Source organism: Oryctolagus cuniculus, chromosome 12, assembly GCF_051225735.1.
Source record: "Oryctolagus cuniculus isolate XC-2025 breed Fujian yellow rabbit chromosome 12, ASM5122573v1, whole genome shotgun sequence".
Lineage (NCBI taxonomy): Eukaryota > Metazoa > Chordata > Mammalia > Lagomorpha > Leporidae > Oryctolagus > Oryctolagus cuniculus.
Window position 1 is genome coordinate 42691908 of NC_142878.1, and position 21238 is coordinate 42713145.

Below are 21238 nucleotides of genomic sequence, written 5' to 3' on the forward strand. Positions count from 1 at the left end.
CCCTTCCACGGAGGTGGAAGGGACGGTAGCCAACCCAGGAAGAACCAGCAGCAAACCCAGGGAGGGCCGAGCAGACAAAAGAACAGCGCAGGGTCCTGTGTCGTTCCTCCACGAAGACGGGGAGCGACATAATGGTGCCGTGACTCGGATATGAAGCCTAGGCAGGGTTTAGTGTCGTTCTTCCACGAAGACGGGGAGCGACACAAAATGCTCTTCAGCCCATTTTCTTGTATGGAAAGTCCTTCTTCTTAGAAACTACCACACAATTCCAAAAACAACTATGTAGGAAAGGAGTCTTTGGCCACAGGAGGGAACTTAACCAGAGTACCACTGATATATCTTAATAAAAGAAAAATCAAGCTTAAAATAGAGAATTGAATACTTGAGCGCAAGATCTGCTCCCATAATCTGGGAATTTTATGGCCTCCCTAAAGGAAAGAGTATGTGGTCTGTTAAATCAGATCATAAAATATCTCCTCGAGGCCTTAAAATGTAATGTGTCAGATGTTCCACCCACTCAGTGTAGGCCAACTGTGGTGTGAAGATGTCAGAGCCCAGTTCCAGGACAGTCTGGGTATTATTGCCATATTCTATTCTACAGCCCTCAGGTAAAGGATGGAAACGATAAAGCCAAAGCCACATTACAACGATTAGGATAGAAATACATTATATATTTAAATGTACTTGAATATCCTATCTATACATCTACTGTTTAATATCAGATCTGGGAGGACATCGATTAAATTCTAAGTAAAATGCATCCTTTATTTTCACTTTATATGTGACCATATTGTTTGATTTTTTTTAACAACATGAATTTATGAATTTAGCAATTAAAAATAAAATCAACAGGGTTTTCTTTCACCCCTCCTCCCAAAGAGCATATGCTGGAAGACTTTTTAAAACAATCTGGGTCTGGGACTAGCACTGTGGCACAGCAGCTTAGCTGCCACTTGCGGTGCCAGCACCCCTGACCGGGGTGCTGGTCATTCTGCTTCTCATCCACCTCCCTGCTAATGGGCCCCTAAGAGCAATGAAGGATGGCTCCTGTGCTTGGCATCCTGCCACCAGCATGGGTGACCAGGAGGGGGTTCCAGGCTCCTGGCCTTGGGCTCACCTGGCCCTGACTGCTGTGGACAACTTGGGGAGTAAACTAGGAGATGTAAGATCTCTCTCACTCTGTCTCACAAATATATATCTTTTTAAAAATCTGGTTGTCTCAGTGCAGAGTTAAATCAATTATTTGAGGGTGATCTTGTAGCAAAAACAGAAATCATGTCAGAGGATTATTTTTTATATTGACTAGAACAGCTCTATAAATCCACTAAATGATCCTAATTTTTGTAATGAGTTTGAGATCAAGTAGTCAGCAAAGACTTATGCTTCAGGAGCACAAGCAGCTGACAATACTACGAGTTCATCCCACAGGAGTTTAGAGCACCAATTCTAGGGAGGTACATGGCAGACACACAGAGCACTTCAAAAAGTTCATGGAAAATGGATGCACAAAGCCTCTGAAATCCACGCATAGCTTTTTCTTAATATACCTTTTCCATGAACTTATTGACGATCATTCATATGCATAGATTTCAGATTTTTGGCACCAAAACAAATTTATCTTTACATTTCAGTTTTGCACAAACTTTAGGAAATGCCCTCGTTCACTCTTATGGTTTCGATTTAGGAGCTCATGTTCAAGTAGTAGAATAACAGCAAGACTGCAGCTTTTGAGCAAGATCTTTAACAATCCCATGCTGCTTAGCAAGCTGGCACACACGGTCATAGAACTCTCTGTATCCTGAGATACACGGTTTCAAACTGAACAAAGCACATCTTTCAATACACACTTTTCTGTGAGGATGGAAACTATCAACCAGAGTGTACTTAGGTTCCCTGGCTTTCAGATCTTTAAAAAAAATATCACAGAGGCCAGCATTGTGGCAAAGCACTACGGTACAGCAAGTTGAGCTGTGGATTGCAACATGGGCATTCTGTATCAGAGTGCCGTTTCGAGTCCTGACTGCTCTGCTTCTTATCCAGCTTCCTGCTAACAAGCCTGAAAAAGCAGAAGACAGCCCAAGTTCTTGGGCTCCTGCCATCCAAGTAGGGAGCCCAGATGGAGTTCTTGCCTTCTGGCTTTAGCCTGGCCCAGCCTAGACTGCTCTGGCCATTTGGGGAATAAACCAGCAGACGGAAGATTCTCTCTCTCTCTCTTTCTTTCTCTCTCACTCCCCTTCTCTGTCAGTCTTTCAAATAAATAAAATACAGTCTTTCAAAAAATAAAAATACATATAAAACACCAGAGTAGAAACAAGGGAGCTGGTGCTGAGACTGGTGGGGAGAGTAGGGGTGGAGGAATGGAGTTAGTTGGGTGCTTACAGTTGTCCATTCCATTTCACTCACAAAGGTGCAAGAAGTTCATGGAAGCCTGTCTCTTCTGCAGGACTTGCAGAAGAGACATCCTGCCTCAAGCAATTGAACAAGGAGAAAAAGGGCAAGACAGAGATACTTCATAAAGCCAGGCCTGAATCAAGGCTTTCTGCCCTACACCTTCACATTTACACTTAACCTAAAAAGATTAAAATATCATAATAATTCTGAGATTTTCTGGCTCTCAAGATTTCCATTATGCCACATCAATAAAGCCGGGCAAGGTGACAGAGAACGGCCGGCTTTCATTTCCTGCTCATTTGAAGGTCACTTTTGGAGATAAAGATTGTATTTTTGCAGAACCAGAGGATACGCGAACATTTCTAGAAACTTGTAACATCAGATGTTCTGAACGAGCGAAGGAAAATGAATGATCCTATTAAGATACTTCTGACCATAAATCAGAGGTGTTCAGCGCTGACTGGCTAACTTCAGCTTCCCATTTGACTCATTTGAAAATGGAACTGATGTGAATATAGATTGAGGGAAGACACTCGGTACCATTACAGGTGGCTCATAAGCGAATACTCACAGCTCTCAGATTGAAATACAATGGGCTTAGCACCTGGGGACAAATATTTGCATCATTTCTTTGTTAAGTGACTCTGCACAAGTAGCAAAAAAAAAAAAATTGGGTGTCATGCTTGTAATACAAAGGACTGCTTGTGTAAAAACTCCTAGGCTAGCAGGAAGAGTGGTGAGTGACTTCCTAGCATCTGGCACTAGGGTGATCTCATTTTGAAACGTCCCCCTGCCCTCCCATTTGCAAAACTATCTCCGCAGGTGCAGGTGTTCCCAACTCCCTCCCGCCCCCAGCAGTCTCGGTGAGCTTCCGCTTTGACCCTTTAACAAAGCGACCCTCAGCAAGGAAGAGGTGCACCCATTTGCAGAAAGATGTACCCTTCCCTCTGGGCTCTAACTCTTCAGGGACTCTCCCCAAAGTGGCCTAGTGAAGTTGGCCCATTCACTCACGGACAAGAGATTTGATCCTCTTGAGCCTCAGTTTCCCCATCTATAAAAATGCAACTAAAATAATTCTCTTCCCAGAGGGAAGCCAAGAGGCAGAGAATTGGATTTGTCAATGTATATAAAATACCTGGAATTTTGTACACAGCCCACGAATGGGATCTTCCTTCTTCTAAATGAGTGCTATGCAGATAAATTTGAATTCCTTCATCACAGAAAATTAAGTGAAATAATTATTTGTCATTACTGAAGAGTTGAGCACATCTACCTTTGCTTTTGTAAGTCTCCATTCAGTGTGTGGCACATGAAATATCCTCAATTAACAGTTAGTTGTCTCGAAACTGTCACTTGCAATGACCTATCAATGCCAAGAAATCAGCAGTTTCAATGGTCTCCCAGAGGGGGACAAGCCAACAAAGCCATCTGAGAAGTGTCAGTGTCAGGAGTGTGGGGCATGCCTCTGCCTGCCTCTCCTCTGGACTGGTGTGAGCACTGCGCCACGTGCCGCTCATCAGTACAGCTCACAGCAGAATACTGGGAACAGCTGTTGAGGGATTTCGCAACTACCACTTACCCTCAAACGCAGGACAGTCACATAACAGTACACACTTGTGTTTGCAAAGACCATGGCAGACACACCCAGGGTGTTTAAAGGAAACAAAATTAGTGACTTACACATTCTAATATAACTACCATAAGCAACACAAGTAGGGAAAGTCACATATGATTGTCTAAAAAGCATACCCTAAGAACCAAATAATGACTGAATCTATAAATTAGAATTTTATTATCTAGGCAATGTCTTTTTCTTTCTTTTTTGATTTATTTGACAGGCAAAGCTAAAGGGAGAGGCAGAGGGACAGAGAGAGAGAGAGGGAAATCTTCCATCCACTGGTTCACTCCCCAGGGGGCCATTAAAGCCAGGTCTGGGCCACGCAGAAGCCAGGAGCCAAGAACTCCATCTTGGTCTCCAACGTGGGTGGCCAGAGCCCAAGTACTTGAAACACCTTCTGTTGCCCTCCTGGGTGCACTGCTAGGAAGCCGGAGGAGAAGCTGAACAGCCAGGGCTGGAAATGGCACTGCCATATGGGACGCTGGTGTTGCAAGTGGGGGGCCCGTCACAGGCCTGTGTTGGCCCCCCAAGGCAGTTCCTTTAAACTGCAAGTTGTTGAGAAACAGAACTAAGCACTTCTCATACTCAGGGTTGGAAATATGAACAACAGTCCATCAGTCCAACACATTTTACAGAAATAGGAACAGAAGATACGGAAGTCAAAGTCTAGAGTTATTTTCAATGAAGTATTCCTTGGCTAAGTCAAAAGTGAAAAGGGGATACTTCAAATAAAGGAGGGTCTCCCTGTCAGCCGTGGTGCATCTGAACTGAGATTATTTTGAGTAAAGAAATGGTCAAAATATCCTGCTGAGATTCCAGAATCTGTCTTTATTGTCTGAGAAATCCTGGGAGAGGACACTAATTTTGTTTCAACACGTTTGCGGCGCGTCTAGGAACGGCTTTTGAACCTATGTACACATATTTCCAAGTCGCAAGGCTTCAGAAGTTATTTGTTTCTTCATCCAGTGGCATGCCAAGACTTTTCTTTCTACCCAAGACTGCTTTTTTCACTCAAGTTGGAAAATTAAACTAAAATAATTAAAATATCAAATATTTCCCATAAATTCTGAAACTATTCACTACTGTTGTTTGGTGGAAATGGTAAAATCATAACATATTTGAAAACTAGGCTTCTTACCACCTACGAATATTTTGAAAGTCTTCCAAACCTTATTACAAAGGGGAAAAATAAAAGGAAAGACTGTAACTTTTTGGGGGGGGGGGGCTGGGAGGAAGATTTATTTATTTATTTTAAAGTCATAGTTACAGAGAGAAAGAGAGAGAGAATCTTTCATCTTTCATCTGCTATTTCACTCCCCAAACGGCAAAATGGCCAGGACTGGGCCAGACCAAAGTCAGAAGCTTCTTACAGGTTTCTCATATGAGTGGCAGGAGCCCAAGTACTTGGGCCATCTTCCACTGCTTTTCCTAGGCCATTAGCAGGCAATTAGATCAGAAGTAGAGCAGTAAGGAAATAAAAAAACAATGCTCACATGGGTTGCCAGTGTCACAGGCTGTGGCTTTACCTGCTTTTCCACAGTGCCAGCCTGAAGAATGCCTTTATTTCTTACCTTTATGATACTATCTACGTGATCACATATTCCAACTAAAATATCCACGGGTTCCTATGTTCACCCATTCATTTGTTCACTTAAATGTTCATCCTACCAATTTTTGTTGTTTCTCTGATATGTCCTAATCTCTGGATACCATGATGAACAAATCCCACAATACACTCCATCCTCACAGAATTTTTGATCCAATACAGGAGAGAGACATTAAGGAATCGTACAAGATTGGTAAGTACAAACCATGCTAAGGACTCTGAAGAAACTGGATTGCTTGTGATGGGAACAGAGAACAGGGGACCAGACTGGTGCAGTGGCTCAGGAGCAGGAGAGCTGGACTGAGATGTGAACATTACTGGTCAGCCATTCATGGGGACAAGGCTCTAGCTCTCTACGGGAATGCTGGTTGATAGACCTTGTTTCAAAAACTAGGAAGACTCATTCCACTTTGAAGTATGTGGAGAGAAGACCTGGGTAGCTGCAGACTTTGAAGCAATGTTTGCCAGCCCTGGCTATTCTTGGGGAGTTTAAAAAAAAAATGCAGAGGCCTGAGGCCCAGCCTCAGGTTATAGGTATAATTATTAGGGGATGTGACTAGATTCTAGTGATGTTGTTAAACTTTCCCAGGTGATTCAAATGTGTGCCCAACACTGAGAACCCCTGCAATTAGACCATGAAGTCCTTTGAATCCCTTGTGGAGGTTTTTGATCTTTATCCCAAGAGCAACAGAAAGGCTCTGGAAGACTAGGTAAAAAATGGCTATGCATGGGGAAGCACCATATGGGTGCTGGTTCCAGGCCCAGGTGCTCCACTTCCCAAACAACTCCCTGCTAATTACCTCGGAAAGCAGTGGAAGATGGACGACGACCGCTCGAGAGAAGGTCGTGGAGCCGGGCAAGGAGCGCCTGCGCTTCCAGTTCCTAGAGCAGAAATACGGCTCTTACCACTGCAAGGACTGTAACATCCGCTGGGAGAGTGCCTATGTGTGGTGTGTGCAGGGCACAAACAAGGTTTACTTCAAACAGTGCTTGGGCCCCTGAATCCACATGGGAGACCTGGAAGAAGCTCCTGGCTCCTGGCTTTGGATTGGCCCAGCGCTGCCACTGCGGACACATGGGGAGTGAACCACCACATGAAAGACCTCTCTTTCTCTGTCTGTAACTCTGCCTCTTAAATAAATTATTTTTTTTTAAATGGCTATGCGAAAGTGATGGTGGCTGAGACAACAGTGGTTACAGTTGGGAGCAGACTGTTAAGTTTAGTGCCCTGGATACATTCTTTCGCTCCTTTGGTCATTTACTGTTTTCCTTTGGAAGGACAGCTTATTGAGAGATTAATTTGTGCTTTCTCCTCCTAAACTTTTAAACCTCTCGCTGCTTTAAGCCAGCAAACTCTCTTGCCTGAGGGAAGGATTAGGTCAAAGTTGTTTAAAGGAAACGCTCTTTCTATCTCTTGTAACAGATTATCATTGAAGAACTTATTTTATTAAAGTATTTTATCCTGGGGGCTGGCACTGTGGCACAGCAGGTTCAGCTGTGCTTGTGGTGCTGCCATGCCACGCCAGAACGGGCCTGGCTTTGCGACCTCCCCTCCAGCTTCCTGCTAATGAGCCTGGGGGCAGCGGAAGATGGCTAGACTGAAAAGGGCGATATCTGTTTAGATCTGGCTCAACGAAAAGTCGTGAAGAACACATACACATGGGTGCACGCACACACACATACACACAACTATCAGAACTAATAAAAGAGCTCATCAAGACTGGCGCCGTGGCTCACTTGGCTAATCCTCCGCCTGGGTTCTAGTCCTGGTCAGGGCGCTGGATTCTGTTCCAGTTGCCCCTCTTCCAGTCCAGCTCTCTGCTGTGGCCCGGGAAGGCAGTGGAGGATGGCCCAAGTGCTTGGGCCCTGCACCCGTATGGGAGACCAGGAGAAGCACCTGGCTCCTGGCTTCGGATCAGCGCAGTGCACGGGCCGCAGTGGCCATTGGAGGGTGAACTAACAGTAAAGGAAGACCTTTCTCTCTCTCTCTCTCACTGTCTACTCTGCCTGTCAAAAAAAAAAAAAAAAAAAAAAGAGTTCATCAAGACTGCAGAATACAAGCCCAATTTGAACACTCACAGATAAAAATCAATTGCATTTATGTTGGTAATGAACAGCACCTTGATAATTAAAGAAAAAATATGCCATTTACTATAGCATAAAGATAATAAAATACATATGGATAAATTTTACAAAATATGCACAAGATCTATACATTGAAAACTAGAAATTATTGAAAGGATTGGGGCCGGCAATGTGTCATAGTGGGTGCAACCACTGCTTGCAACAACAGCACCCCATATCGGCACTGGTTCAAGTCCCAGCTACTCCACTTCCAATCCAGCTCCCTGCTAATGCACCTGGGAAAGCAGCAGAAGATGGCACAAGTTGCTTGGACCCCTGTACCCATGTGGGAGACCTGGAAGAAGCTCCTGGCCTCAGACCAGCCCAGCTCTGGCTATTGTGGTCATTAGGGGAGTGAAAAAGTAGATGGAATCTCTCTCTCTCTCTCTCTCTTTAACTCTGCCTTTCAAATAAATACTTACGTATTAAAAAATTTGAAAGGAATTAGAAAGCTAAGTGAATGGATGCTTATAGATTGAAAGATTTAAAACTGTTAATATGGCAATATTCTCCAAATTGATTCAACTGGTACAGATTCAAAGTAATCTCTATGAAAACCCTAGCTGCCTTTTTATTTTTTCAGAACTTGACAATGATATTGAAGTTTATGCAGAAATGCAAGAGACTGAGACTAGCCAAAAACAATCTTAAAAAGAGGAAAACCATTAAAGACTTCACTGACAGAGATGTAGACAAATGGAATAGAATTGAGAACCCAGAAATAAATTCATGTTTATGCTCTGCTGCTTTTCAACAAGGGTGCCAAGACAATTCAATGGCAGAAAGAAGAGTCTTTCCCACAAATAGTACAAGGCAAACTAGATGTCCACAGCTACGAATGAATGAAATAGGACCACTGTGTTACACCATAAACCATAATTAACTCAAAATGGGTCACAAATTGAAGTGTTAGTAATATAAAACTCTTGGAAGAAAGCAGGGGAGTGAATCTTCTCAACACTGGGTTAGAAAATGGTTTCTTAGACATGACAGCTAAGGCATACCAGGAACAACCTGTATCAGGAGCCAGCATCAAACAAGTGAAGATAACCCACAGAATGGGAGGAGGTGCTCGTCAATAGTGTAATTGAGAAGGGATTTGAATAAGCATATATAAATAAGTCTTTCAACCCAACAACATAAATACAAACAACCCAATTGTGAAATTCTCTAAGGATTTGAATAGTTTCCCAAAGATAATCCATAAATTTTCAGTTAGTAAATACAAGATGTTCACCATCATTAGTCATCACAGAAATACAAATTAAAATGACAATGAGATATTACTTCATCCCCAGTAGGACGGCTGAACTATATAAACTACACAATAACAAATACTGGCAAGCATGTGGAGAAGGAAAACTTCTAATTTGTTGGCAGGATCATGAAATAGCACAGCCACTTTGCAAAAAAATGTGACAACTTTAAAAAAAGAAGTTGAACATAAGGTTACCATGTAATCTAGTAATTGCACTCTTAGGTATATACTCAGAGACCTGAAAATATATCTCCACACAGAAACTTGTAAACAAAAATTTATAGCCAAATTACTCATAACAGCCAAAACATAGATACAACCCAAATACCTATCAACTGTTATGTGGGTGTTCTAAATGTGGCATATTCTTAGATTGGACGACTATTTGGCAAAGAAAAGGAATGGAGTACTGACATATATTACGACATGAACAAATCTGGAAGACATTATGCTACATCAAAGAAATAAGGAGAAGGCCACATATTATAGATTCCATTTGCAGGCAATATCCACCATCGGCAAACCTATGGGCCTGGAGAGTCCATTAGTGGGTTGCCACGGGCTGCCAGGAGGGAGGAACAGCGACTGACCACTGATGGGTACCAGGTTTCTTTGGGGAGTGATGAAAATATCCTAAAATCAGATAGTAGTAATGGCTGCAAAATTCCATAGATTTATTAAATATCATGGAATTGTACATGTTAAAAAATGAATCTCATGGCACATAAATATCACAATATTATAATATGCAATTATAAAAATATACATTTGCTGTGGTGGATTTATATATAAAGAATTTATCCATTCTATTAACCATGCTGTAACATTCCAGTATAATGAAAATACAATTTAGATGTGTTTCCTGTATTTCCAGCTTTTCCTATAAAGACTGTGCTGCTACAAGCATCCTTGTAAGTCCCACCTAGAAGAGTTTCCCAAGATTACGTGCACTGAGTTTAGAGACTGAATTGCTGGCTCTACACATCTTTGATGTGGCCCCATTGCTCTTCAAGGGGATGGAGCAACTGACAGCCCCAGCAGTGTCAGAGTTCCTATCACCTCATACCCTTACACCCTCACCCCCAGCAGCTATTTGCAGATTGCTCATTTTTTCGATCTTATAGATACCAAGTTGTGTATCAAAGTTGTTTTAGTTTGCACTTTCTTGTTTACTAATGAGTGAACACTTAAACTCATGCTAACTGGGCAAGTGGATTGCCTTTTCTGAGAATTTTATGTCATACTGCAGAACTGTCCAACTAGGGGCTGGCACTGTGGTATAGTAAGCTAAGCATCTGCCTGCAGTGCCGGCATCCTGTATGGGAACCAGTTTGTGTCCCAGCTGCTCCTCTTCTGACCCAGCTCTCTGCTGGACCCCTGCACCTACCCAGGAGACCTGGAAAAAGCTCCTGGCTCCTGGCTTTGGCCTGGCCCAGCTCTGGTCACTGCAGACATTTGGGGAGTGAACCAGCTAATGGAAGCCCTTTCTCTCTGTCTCTCCCTCTCTCGAATAAGTAGTAAGTAAAAACAAAACAAAAAAAATTACCCAACTAACAACAATTATTTAGAAGTTTCCATGTTTTTGTTATTTTCTTATTTACTTATATTGATAATTAAACATATTTGTTATTTTAAATCTCTTAAACTTATTTGTCACTCCCTTGCCTGCAAAGGAACGACGCTACTCGCAGCTAATCAGTCTTCTGTAGACTTTTATTATGAGAGAGAAAATAACAGCAACAGAGGTAGAGAGAAAGGAAGGAGGAAGAAGAAAAAAAAGGGGGCTTCCTTCCTTGGCGTACGGCTTATATACAAAATCCAACCAATCACAAGCGGGCTAAAGTCCATGCACAGAGTCCTCCAATCCAATACTTGTTCACGCAGTGTACACGCGTCCTTGGGCCAATCAAATGAGGTGTCACGAAGCAAGCGCCATCTTGTTGTTTACAGCACTCTTAGCTCCTCCGGAAAAGCCCCACCCGTTGGAAAGCACCTGGTAACTAAAACTAAAAAACATCTGCCGAAACGGCAACAGCTGCCAGGCCAAACCTTGACGTGGGGGCCCCATGGCTGGCCAGCCCATGGGGCCCCACACTTATTAAATAGTTTTAGGACCCAGAATATATTTTATTTTTTTAAAGATTTATTTATTCGAAAGGCAGAGTTACAGAGAGGCAGAGAGATAGAGAGATCTCTTCTATCCACTGGTCCATTCCCCAAATGACCAGAATGGTTGGAGCTGGCCGATCCGAATCCAGGCGTCTAAGCACCTGCGCCATCCTCTACTGCTTTCCCAGGCCATAGCAGAGAGCTGGATTGGAAGTAGAGCAGCTGGGACTCAAAGCGGCGCCTATATGGGATGCCGGCACTGCGGGTGGTGGCTTTACCAGCTATGCCACAACGCTGACCCCAGGATATATTTTATGTTGGTGAATGCTCCACATGTAATTAGAAAGATTGTGAATTCTACTACTGTTGGACAAAATGTTCCATAAATTTGTTAATTGTGTCTAATACTATTGTTCAAGTCTTCCATATACTTTTAACTTTTTCTACTCTATAAATTACTGAGACAGGTTCAAAATATCTAAATATAATCGTGGATTTTCTATTTTTCCTTTCAGTTCTATGATCATTTGGCAGCCTGTGTTTGAAACTCAGTAGCTATTCATATTTCTCATTACAAAATATACCCATGTATTCCTAATACTATTCTTTGTTCTCAAAGTAGTTCTTGAAATGGCTTCTTCAATATCAATAAAGGCTCAAGAATTCTTTTTGCTGTATAGTCTTTTCATGTGAATTGTTTATCATATTTTATTTCTAATCTACCTTTTCACAAAGTAAATTGCTTGTAGACATCAACTAGTTTGGTCTTACTTTATCAAACAACCTGAAAATTGCTACATTTTAATTTTTTTATACCAGTTACATTTAATGTAATTATCAGCACTACTGCTTTTAAATCTACCATTTTGATACTTATTTTTCTGTTTGCCTCATCTCATCTCCAGGCATCTCTCTACCTGTTTGTGAGCCTTAGACCTCTGGAAACACACATCTTTAACTCCACTTTCTAGGATTTCCTCCCTGCTTTTGGTCCTTGAAGATGTTCATTTATTTATTGCAAGGTTATTTCACTTAATGTTGTTTGCAATATTGAAATTTGTTATCTTTCAATATTTTATCATTAATCCTTATATATTTGTGGCTCATGATAAACTGTCAAATGTTGCTTCACCATAGTAGGAAACACTTCAGTTTTACTCCTGTGTGGAGAATGATTAGAAGGGAGAACAGAGAGATCAAGAGAGAAAGGCAGGAGATCAGGATGAAATCTATGGGTACAGGCCAATTAAGAGGTATGGATACAGTCATGTTAAGAGGCTTAACAGTCATGTTAAAATGGCTTGTGGTAGTAGGATGATGCCCTTCTAATTATCTATGACTGCTTAACAAACTTCCCCAAACTTAGTGGCAAATCTAAACATTTTTATTTGTGCACAGACTGAAGTCAGAACTTTAAGTAGGGAGCAAAGTGGAATGTCTCATTTCTGCTAAAAAATGTTTAGGGCCTCATTTAGAAAAACACCAAGGCTGGGGCAAGTGGAATGGCTGAGGGCTGAAGTCACTCCGCGTTTTTTCATTCCCATGTTTGATACCTGATTTCAGAGGCTTCCAAGGCTAGCCCAGCTGGGGCCCCACTGACGCTTCTACAAGTGACCTCCCCATGGGGTCTGGGTATTGTCACAGCATGACTGCCATCAGGAGTGTTACTTATTGACAGGGCTACTCCGGGCTTCAAGTCTAAGTGTCCCTGAGGCCAAGGCAGAGGTTGCATGTCTTTTGATGACCTGCCGCTGGAGTCCCACAGCACCATTTCCCTCCCTCTTTGCTTTAGAAGCAGGTATAAACCTACTCAGATAAGAGGGGAGAGCATCAACCCCACCTTTCTATGAGTTAAGACTGTTACAGTTGTGTAAACACGCCTGCATGACACATACATGCTCCAGGTAGCTAAACTGAAATGGCTACTGCGTGCATAAATATTTTAGGTTGATAATTAACTTCCTATTATAAAGATGAAAAAATAACTTGATATGTTAATGCGAAAGCAGATTAGGATATCCAAATTTGCAGAGAAAAAATGCTCATCACCATTCATGAAAAGGCTTTTTAAAATTCTAAAATAAAGCCTAAGATCTTGAACAGAAGTAACGCAACAAAGGATATAAAACACACTTGGAAAACAAACTGTATTTATTTCTTCATTAAGACATTACTGAGTACATGCCATGAGCCCTGTACTGTGCGTTCAGTGGGAGGACCCAAGGCTCGTGAAGAACAATTCCTGTCCACAGTACTCTTCCAGCCTAGGGAGGAACAGCATCGTGCGGACCACATCCCAGAGGCTGATGGCGGTGCGAAGACATGCACATGCGCCCTGCGGCCCTCACGGTTCTTAGAGCTAGGGGTAGGGCCCTCCAGTCTCATGCCTGCCTGGAACCCAGCAGTCTGGAGAAGGAGAGGGCTCTTTCTGGACAGAGACAGCTTTTCCAGCCTACAGAGCTATGAACATGTTCTTTCTGACAGGCACTTCCTCTGGAAGACTTAGAGGAAGCCACCCCACACTGAGAGCAAGCAAACATTCCACCATTACCCCACAATGGGGAACTAACTCTGGCGACTTATAAAAACCATCTTCTGGATCATCTGGGACTACACGCTGGGGTGGGAAAGCAGATTTTGAAGTGAGAAACTCAAATCCACATTTACCACTGTCCTCTCCGACATTTTCCAAGCGTACTAAAATCATACTTTGTTCCAGGTAAACATTGCTAAAAGCAGGTTGGTCAAGTGAAGGCAAATCTTCATCTTAAATTTCAGGACAAACCTAGCATCCTGACACTTGCTTTTCTTTGCCATCTGCTAAATATAGTTTAGAGAGCAGAGCATCCAAATGGACATGCCTTCAATGCCAGGGAATTTTCAAGAAATACGTATTCAGTTGTATTCATTGAGAAATGGCCAGAAAAGCAAATTATGATGGGGACAAGCACAACAGAAACGGACTTGGTGCTTTCTGGAAACATCTTAGTTCTTGGAGGAAAGATGGTGAAGACACTTTTCTCAGCCAATAACCTAAACTCAGAAGGGAAATCTTCAGTACTTTTACTCAGTGGCTTCTTCCTTTGGGGGCTGCAGTAGCAAAGTACCATAAAGAGACGGCTCAAACACAACACGAATGCATTTCTGGGGCTGGTGCTGCAGGTTAAGCTGCCTCCTGCGGCAGCTGCTCCACTTCCCTTTCCTGCTGATGCACCTGGGGAAGCAGCAGCAGATGGTCCAAGCACTAGGGTCCCGACCACCCACTTGGGAGACCCGGATGGAGTTCCTGGCCCAGCCTCAGCTATTGCAGCCATTTGGGGAGTGAGCATGCTGGTGAAAGATTCTCCTCTTTCTCCTCTCTCTCCCCTCTCCCCCTCCCCCCTCCCCTCTCTCTCCCCTCTCTCTTCCCCTCTCCCCTTTCTCCCCTCTCTCTCTTTCTCCTCCCCGCTTCCTCCACCACCACCACCTCCTCCCCCTCTCTCTGCAACTCTGCCTTTCAAATAAACAAAATAAATCTTTAAATATTTAAAAGACAAATGTATTTCTCACAGTTCTGCAGGCACCAGCCTGAGGGCCCACATCCGGCTCACAGAGGACGGAGTTTCCTCACCCTTGCCTCACACGTGGAAGGAATGCAGGCGCTGCCTGGCCTGGCCTGCCTTATTAAGGCGCTAAGCAGCTCACGAGGGCCCCGCCCTCACGCCCTCGCCTCCTCCCGGAAGTCCCACCTGCTCACGCCATTGACTGGTGCCCAACCAGTCAGAGCACAGGACTCAGTGTTTTCTTTGAAGAGGCAACATCGCTAATTTGATCTAGATTTGAGGACTATTTTTCTTTTTATCAGTGAAAATTAAAAAACGGGAATCTGAGTTTCTCTTCAAGTCAGCTTGTGTGTTATGAAGCCCAGGCCGAACAGCCTTGTGGGAGAAGCAGCCATTCCCGCACAGTGCGTCACTGGCATGCTGCATGGTCGGCACCTGCAGCTTCAGGCTAGCGTCGGAAATCTCCCTCTCCCTCCCCAAGCAATGTAAATAAACTAATAGTATTTCCCACTGGGAAAGTAGCACTGATGCCAATTTGCCCCTACAAATGTGTGAATGATTCTCAGGAGACAGCACCCAAGGACATTCATGTCCATCTCCACGTTCAGACAGGAGCAGAGAAGCCAGTTCCCAGCAGCCCTTGGTGGCCTGTTTGGCCAGCTGAATCTAGCACCTTTGATGATGGAAGAGAATAGGTTGTTATGGTTTCTCCCAGCAGTCATGCATTTACTATCAAGGACCACTTTTTTGTTTTTGCAGAATGTCTCGTCTTGCTGAATTCTGGAGGACACTGTCCTCTTGTTAAAGTGGCTCAGTGAGTGGAAAGAGCGTAGAAGTCTCCCAGCTTCATTCCGGTATCCAGGTACCACTGGTTCCATAACATTGCCCCACACAAGTAAAAGTATTCTAGAGATTAAAAAAAAAAAAAAAAAAAAAAAACCCTATTTCAAAACACAACTTCAAAAGGTTCAGGTTATCAGCATCTGCTAGCATTTTGAGACAAATGTTTCCTTTGGCAACCTGTTCTTGAGCATCCTTGTCACTGGTTATCTCCTAAATGATGCTAGGTTCAGAGCTAATGCCACTGGGCACCATGCCTGTGTGTTGGATCTTTTGAAATCCCAGGTAATTATTTCATATGTGAGGTCTGTAATAAGTACCATGCATAACAATCGCTCTATTGTCAGTAAATCTAACACCTAATCATTGCCAGGGTAAAATACTCAGGTATTAGTTTCCTCTTAGAAAGTGCAGATTATTCATAATTACATCTCCATGGAAAGAACAGAAAGATGAGGCCTGATCTCTCCTTCATTTTAATATTTTAAATTCTTAATGAGGAATGGAGATTACAAGGAGAAGAATGCTAGGAATTACAAACATGAGGTTTCCAGGTTAAGCTCTTAGGCAGCTGGTGAGCGGAAATAAGTGTGTGACCTAGGAGGGTGGGATGGGCTGGTTGGAAACTTCTGGTGCTTGCTTCAAAAACTGCTAGGTGATTTGTTTCAGGTATTAAGTGATTCGTGCCTACAAGGTATATGCAGGTTTTGAGCCAGATTGATTTGCTGAGCTTTTAGTGGGTGCAGCCAGTTTGCACAGCTCAACAACGCAGTGCACTTTCACAAACAGAACAGCCGGCTACGGGTTAGTTCCGGTTGATCTTTGTAACCTTGGATAGCCTGCCTTCGAGATGGCCTCCCATCACCCTTGCCTCCTGGTATTCATACTTTTGGGCAGCCTCCCTGTGGTTGAATCGTGGCTGGGCTGTGTGACCAACAGATTATTACAGAGGTGCAGCGTGTGACTTCCCAGGTTACATAAAGGACGATGATGTTTTTACCTTGTTCCATTAGATGTTCTTTCTAGAAGAAGCTAGGATGATATGAGGACACTCAAGCACCCCTGTAGGGAGGTGCACACAGAGAGAAACTGAAGCCTGCCACCAATGGCCACCCTAAGGGGAGATCCTCCAGTCTCAAGAAAGCCTGCAGGCGACTCCAGCTGCAAGCCATGTCTGGAGGAACCTCATGGGAAACTCTGAGCCAGAACAGCCCTGACACCGAGGAGGTCATGAAATCCTGATTCACAGAACACATTTCGTTGCTGTTTTCACACATGAAGTCCTATGGTAACTTGTTCCAGAACAACAGATAACTTTACTGAATTCCGCTTCCTGGACTTTCCATCTGGTTTGCATGGGTTACTCAGGGTATCATAAAAGTATCTCAGCTTCAAAGCTAAGCCTAGTCAGGGCTCATCTCCTGGTGGATGGCTGGTTGTTCACCAAACCTATTTTCCTTCCAGGATCCACAGCTTCCTTGAAGGTTGGCTGGGGCCAGGGAATGTGGGGAATGGTGTGATTTGAAAACTGGCCCACAAAATCCCCTCCAAATGTGCTCCCCTAAGCCTTGTCCCTTTTTGCCTGGTTGAGATGTGACTCATTGGTAGACCTGTGATGCCATGTGTTGAAGATGAAGCTGCTGAGGCCAGTCTGGACCCTTGAAAGACAGGTGGAACAACATGGACTATTGTGTAAGCAGGAAATGGCCTTCATTCTGAAGCTACTAACTTTGGGGTTTATTTGTTCCATTGACCTAACTGATTCTGTTTAGCACACCCCATATTTCTGACCCTTTTTGGGATCTTTATCAAATCTTTACCTATGTATATAGTACCTATGTACTATTTTTTTACTGTTAAGGTTTCCTGTAAACTAATAAATGAAGCTATTCTGATGTGCCCAACAGGTGCACCTAGGGGAGGGTTTGAGCCCTTCCAGGTAGCATTCTGCCATTGAATGAGATCTTCTAGCAGATATACATTAAAGGAGCAGCTCCTAAGAATTTGAGGAACTGTAGCAAACCTGTGAGTTACACTCTGGAGTTGAGGGACAGAGAGTTTGAGTGACTCTGGTTGCAGCACGCTGGAAGCTTCCCACTTTTGTAAGATCTGGGTGCTGAGCCATAATCAGCCGTCTTCAGGGAAGCTGGTTTGTCTGTAAGTGTGGTGTGTCGCCACTCGCCTGGGGTGTGCAGCTTCCAGAGACATAGTTGTTCCTGTGCATGTTTATCCTGAAATGTTTTCCATGTTATTCAGGTGTCAGCAAGAGGAGAAGCCAAATATAATGGCCAAGGTTTGTTCTGTTCTAGCTCTTGATGAAGAACATGTTAGGTTGAGTTAAAAAAAAAAAAAAAAGAAGGAAGGAATAAAATATCTACATAGTGTCAGCCACACCTGGCAGGTTACACCAACTAGGGAAAGATTAATCCACAGTCAAAATTTCACCCTGATAGCTTATTAATGTTTGCAAATGACAATAGGGACGTTTAAGAAGTCCTTATAGAGATGACAATAGGAAAGCATCTGTTTGTGTAGTCCCCTGTTATAGCCAGAGTTCCCTGAGGCCGAGAGAGTCTGTGTGTGTTTCCTTCATTGAGAAGGAAGTATACTCCTTAGGAAGCAGAGGTGAGGGATGAGTGGCGGGGAGCAGGGTATACAGGACAGAGGTACTTTCCAGTGGTTTTCTTACCCAGTGGCTAAAGATTTTCTCCAAAATAACTCCTCTGAATTGCTAGGCTGCACTTGGGCAGGTGGAGAGAACAAAGCACTGGAGATCAGCTTACATTCCTACAATTTATGCAAATGGGATCAAGGTGCACAATAATTTTGCAGAGTCATCTCTGTCGTTGTTTGCATCAGTCGTTACGATGTATGTCTCAGGGTGACCTTGAGTGACCATGCTCTTTTACAAACCTCTCGCTTGAGTGTGGTGGGGCCTGTGACTTACTTCAAACCAACACAATGTACTGAAGGTGATGGGTGGCAACATCCTGCTTATTTTACTTTGGACTTACTGTTAGGTTTAGTTTTTTTTTTTTTTTTTTTTTTTTTTTTTTTTTTTTTTTTACAGGCAGAGTTATACAGTGAGAGAGGGAGACAGAGAGACAGGTCTTCCTTCCGTTGGTTCACCCCCCAAATGGTCGCCATGGTCAGCACACTTCGCTGATCCGAAGCCAGGAGCCAGGTGCTTCCTCCTGGTCTCCCATGCGGGTACAGGGCACAAGCACTTGGGGCATCCTCCAGTGCCTTCCCAGGCCACAGCAGAGAGCTGGACTGGAAGAGGAGCAACCTGGACAGAATCCGGCGCCCTAACCGGGACTAGAACCCAGGGTGCTGGCACTGCAGGCAGGGGATTAGCCTAGTGAGCCGCAGCGCCAGCCTAGATTTAGATTTTAATCACTTAGAATTTCTTTTGAATTATGATGTGAAGTGAGATTCTAGATTTAAAAATAGTAAGTGGTCTCGACATGATTTCTTCATCCTGTTTCCCCATTTTACAGTGCTAGTTTTATCATACATTAAATTCTTATGTCTAGAACAGATCTCAAATGAATAAGGGCTTTCTAAAAGTGAAAGCTGGTGAATGGAAAATATAAAGAGATATAAGGAGACAAATTAAAATATTGCAATTAATGAGGAAGATTGTTATCAATAAAAATGTGCTTTCTGATTCTAAAATTCTTATAATGTTCTGTGTAAAGAAATTTAAAAGGATAAATTGAAGAAGACATAAAAAATATCTTGTGTTCATGGATTGGAAGAATTAAATTGTCAAAATGGTCATACTATCCAAATCAGTGTAAAAATTCAATGCACTCTATCAAAATTTCAATGCTATTTTTTCCACAGAAATAGAACAAAAATCCTAATAGTACAGGAAACCACAGGAGACTTCAGAATAGCCAAAGCAATATTGCACATAAGGAACAAAAATGGAGGCATCATACTACCTGATTACAATATACTACAAAGCTATAGTACCCAAGACAGCATGTTCCAGATATAATAACATGTATAGATCAGTAAGAGTAGAGAGCCCAGAAATGAATCCACCCATTCATAGCCATTGATTTTTGACATGGATAAGAACACACAGTGGGGAACATACAGTCTATTCAGTAAATGGTGCTGAACAAAATTGGACCCTTATCTCACACCACATGCAAATATCAATCCAAAGTGGATTAAAGACTTACAAATAAGATCTTAAACTGTAAAACTAATAGAAAAAAACATTAGGACAACTCTTCTTGACATCCGGTTGGGCAATGATTTTTGTGCGCTATGGTCTCTCAAACTTAAACAATGAAAGCAAAACTGAACCAGCGAGAGTATGGATTCAAACCACATGTCTAAAAAAGAGACAAAAAGATTTTTAAAATATGAGTGTATTTACTTACATGAGTATGTATATGGTGGAACACTATTCAGCCTTTGAAAAGAAGAAAATCCCATCACTTGCAATAACATGGATGACCCTAGAGGGGACATTATACCAAATGAAATAAGCCAGGCACAGAAAGAGAACTATTGTGTGATCTCACTTATCCATGGAATACAGCATTGTACAACTTAGAGCAGACAGAACTGTGGTTGGCTACCGCTGAGTGAAGGGAAGAGAACAGAAATTTTTGGGAAAAGGATACAAAGTTTCAGAGAAATGGAATGAATAAATTCCAGAAATCTACTGTGATGCATGGTAAGTATAGTTACTAAGGATGCACTGCCCACTTGCAGAGCACTAAGAGAGCAGATCTGAAATGTTCTCACCATGAGAAAATATATACATGAGGTGATGCATATGTCAGTTATCCTGATTCCATTATGTCTTGGTGTTTACAAATATCAAAACATCATGTCGTACATTGTGTACACACAAAAGTTTATTTGCCAATTATACCTTAATAAAGCTAAGAGAGGAAGAAATTTACAAAAGAGAAAAAATAAGTTTCTGATAAACATAATAAAAGTGAATATGTGTTCAACAGTTAACATGCCCCAGTCATCAGACTAAATGCTTTCCATGAATCTTATTTAGCCCTCAAAGCAGTTCTACAAAGTTTGAATATACTTTAATATCAGAAAAAGTGCAAGATATTCATTTTTACTTGGCAAATTAGCAAGTTGTGGAAATGTGAGTGGGAAAACAATTTCTCGGGTAAGATAACAAAGTACGAGTCATAAAAGAAAATCATAAATTAAATGTGTCATATGTAAAAACTTGCTATATTCAAATTATACTATTAAGAAATGATGGGACAAGCAAAAAACAGGAGAAAATATTTTCATCACAAACATGGAAATTTTTCCATGAATTCTTTGAAGTATTCTTGTGTATCTGACAGAAGGAGTTGTATCTAGGACTTTTGAGTCCCAAAACTCAGTAAAACAATTAACTCATTAAAAAAAAAAAAAACAGGCAAGCATCAATGTGGAAAAGACACATTAGCAAAGACATACGAAAGACAAACAACATAGGACAGGACTCAGCATGGCAAATCTTTAGGGAAATTCAGCTAAAAACCACAGTGAGATACCACTTCAAATCAGACCAACTAGGATGGCTAAGGTTGCAAACACTGACCAAACCAGTTGTCGGCCAGGACTGGAAGCATGTGTACTCCAGCCCACTGTTCAGTAGGGTACCACTTCAGAAAAATAGTTTGATGGTTCCTACAATGTGAAGCACCCACCTGCTACATGACTCAGAAATCCCACTCCTAGGTATTTGCTCCAGAGAAAGGATCTCA

At 42.5% G+C, this 21238-nt stretch overlaps 1 long non-coding RNA gene across 1 annotated transcript in view; it reads right to left on the minus strand.

Annotated features, from left to right (window-relative positions):
• The window catches only part of LOC149123015 (uncharacterized), a 39386-nt gene extending 24602 nt beyond the window's left edge, over positions 1 to 14784 (minus strand). Inside the window, exon 1 of the long non-coding RNA XR_016218518.1 lies at positions 14656 to 14784. This is a non-coding gene — a long non-coding RNA (uncharacterized LOC149123015). The remainder of the gene's footprint in view (positions 1 to 14655) is intronic.
• Between the last annotated feature and the right edge of the window lie 6454 nt (positions 14785 to 21238).